Consider the following 3,319-nt stretch of genomic DNA (forward strand, 5'->3'; position numbering starts at 1 on the left):
CAGTTATTAAAAAGAACAGGCCTATGAAGTTCAACATAAAAGAACAGACCAACGCACTTGCGCAATAGTAAATCAGCCAATCAAATTCTTTTCCAGAATGTGGCGCAAAATATGTAATATAATATGTATAAATAAATTAGTATATATTTTAATTGACACAATTTAAATATTTTATTTAATAAATTAAATTGTTTTAATGTTTACGGGGTCAATAGACATCGATAAATTTACATATAATTTCCTTATTTGTCCACAAGAAGGCATTATGTTACTTTTTTTATATTAAAATAAAATCATAGTCTATACTAGCGACTTACACTTGTAATGTCAACATTTATTTAAACTAAGTTTTAAGTCTGATATAATCATCTTTAATATTATATTACTTTTATTAAATTAATAATCATCCCTGTTTCATCTTGATAATTTAATGGTTCCAATTTTTCCAAATTTTCTTGTAAGTCAGTGATTAAAAGAATAAGAGTTAAGGGGGAACACCAGGGTGACGGGTTCAAAAAATCGATTTTTTGTTTTTGCATTTTTGTAATGCTTGGAGTCTTAAAAATATGTCCCTATAATATTATGTTGAAATTCCTAACGGAACAATAGTAAATATGTGATAGAGTAGAACGTGGTCAGAGAGATGTTGCTAGTAGATCCAGTCGCGCGCTACCTCAAAACGTTCAGCAGTCGCCTTGATCTGCTTGTAGGCAGTTTTACCGGTATTCTTTTGTTGCTTGAGTCTTTGAGTGTATATAGGGTGCTTTCCAGCAAGGGACACAGTCAGACACAGTGTAACACAGTGAATCATATATCATGGGGTGCTTTCCAGCAAGGACACAATCAAACACAGTGTAACACAGTGAATCGTTTCATCCTTGTTTAACGTAAGCAAACAACAAGGATATACGATTCACTGTGTTACACTGTGTTTGATTGTGTCCTTGCTGGAAAGCACCTATATTCTTGAGACAATCGTTAAACGTGTAAAAGTAGTCTTTCAGCAACCTTCGAGGCGCAAGGTTTGTAGCAAACATTGATTTGAACATCTAATGGCTCGGGCATACCAGCGCGATGTTCGTCGCGCTCGACACGCGATATCCAATGAGTGTACAGCTTTACCGATCTTCTCATTCTAAATGTATACTCTCATTGGATATCGCGTATCACGCGCGACGAACGCGAGAGTTATTGGCTGCGTTCAGTAAAGCAGCTTTGCAACTGTGTAAAATTCTTCAATATGATTGGTTTATACATTTAGATCCAATCAGAAACTAAGGGCAAGACCAATCATATTGAAGAATTTTACACAGTTGCAAAGCTGCTTTTTCTTCTGAACGCAGTCATTTATTTGGTTTATTAGAGATAGATTCATTTTATGTTAAGGATGGATCGAAAAGGCAAGAAACAATCTACTCCGAGACCAACCAAAGACGGTAAAAAATCGAAACATCCTCTGAATCGTTTTGAAATAGAGCAAAATGTAGACGACACAAGCACGTCAGCTAAAAAGTTGAAAACTGTTGATAAGGATATTGATATCGATCCAATAGTATCATATAGAATTTTAAATTTTTTCTCAATTTTAACCGTTATAACAGGATTTCTGTGTTGTAAAACGTGTGGAAGTGACGTAGAATTTCAAGAAACGAGTCAACGTGGCCTCGGATTCAAATTAGTTATAAAATGTAAGCAGTGTAATCCAAAATTCATCGATTCGTGTCCTCTTATTTCTAATACGTATGAAATAAACAAAAGATTTATATTTGCAATGAGGTTATCGGTCTCAATGGAGCAGAACAGTTTTGCGGATTAATGGATTTGCCTCGACCTATCTTCCAGTCTTTCTATCGTGAAACAAATCCACACTGCTGCAAAATCGATTTGTAATATTTCATTAAAAGCTAGTGCACAAGAAGAAAAAATGAAAACTGCAGAAGCATTAAATGTTCAAGAGACTACAGAACTTACAATATCTAGTGACAGAAGTTGGAAAAAAAGGGGCTTTACTTCGTTGAACGACGTTTCATCTCTGATCGGTTATTATACAAATAAAGTGCTCGATATAAATGTAAAATCTTCTTTTTGTAAAGCCTGCACTTTTTAGGAAAACCGAAGCGACACTGCAGAATACAAAGATTGGTTAGACTCTCATAAAGATATGTGCATGGCAAATCATGAAGGCTCCTCTGGAAAAATGGAGGTCAATTGGAGGGATTCGCGAAATGTTCCTAAGATCCGAAGATCTTCACAGTGTTCGCTACATAAATTATATTGGAGACGGTGACAGTAAAACTTTCAAAGCAATCGTCGATTCGATGCCGTACCCTGCTACAAAAAAAGAGTGCATCAACCACATACAAAAAAGAAAATAAACGATTAGGAGGCAAAGGAAAACTTACAGCAAAATTAATTGATGATTTAAGTATTTTTTATGGGCTAGCCATTTGCAGACATCAGAATTCTGTGGATGAAATGTATAAGGTAATTTGGGCTACTCTGTATCACAAGAGTTCATCTGACAACAATTCGAAACACGATTATTGTCCCGGAGGGACCAGATTCTTGGTGCACTTGGCAGCGAGCAAAAGCTGTAGGACAAAGTGATTATATACACAAAGCACCGCTTCCAGATACAGTCATCGATGCAATCACTCCCATTTATGAAGATTTGAGTGACGAAAGGTTACTTGAGAAATGCTTGGGTGGTTTTACTCAAAATAATAATGAGAGTTTTAACAACATGATTTGGAGCATCAATCCAAAAACAACATCAAGTGGAGCTACAGAAATCGCTGCAAACATCGCTGTTTGTATTTTTAATAATGGATACACCGATATATTATAAAAATAATGGAGCTGCTGGGAGTTGGAATTGGATCGTCAGCATCACAATTTCGCGACAACAAGGATAAACAACGGCTTTCACTTGCAGACCTCCGAGCGCAAGCAGCGACGCGTGAGGAAAGATTGTGAAGAAAGCAAAGCAGAAACGAGGCCGAAGAACTTGCTGTAATTGTTACAGAAGGCACTTCATATGCACCAGGATTGGACGCACTTTGGTTCGTTAGGAAATTTTATATAAACTAATTTATTATATTTATTAATATAAACGTTTTATATAAACTAATTGGTTGTAAACTTTAAACACGTATTTCTCGAAACCACGTTTTCGTAACTGGGCGCTCACATAATCGGCCAATTTTTATCCGAATGACTTGAATTTTGGACAAAATGTTTATACAGGGTGGACCATCTGAAGTGATCCAGTCAAATATCTCGAAAACTAGTAGGGATAGAGAAAAATGTTTCGTATGAA

The 3,319-nt window shown here is 35.8% G+C and overlaps 1 pseudogene; it reads left to right on the top strand.

Annotated features, from left to right (window-relative positions):
- The first annotated feature begins 1,387 nt into the window (after window positions 1–1,387).
- LOC108764481 (uncharacterized) overlaps window positions 1,388–3,319 on the top strand; it is a 4,458-nt pseudogene continuing 2,526 nt past the window's right edge.

Source organism: Trachymyrmex cornetzi, unplaced genomic scaffold (assembly GCF_001594075.2).
Source record: "Trachymyrmex cornetzi isolate Tcor2-1 unplaced genomic scaffold, Tcor1.1 scaffold43, whole genome shotgun sequence".
Taxonomy (NCBI): domain Eukaryota; kingdom Metazoa; phylum Arthropoda; class Insecta; order Hymenoptera; family Formicidae; genus Trachymyrmex; species Trachymyrmex cornetzi.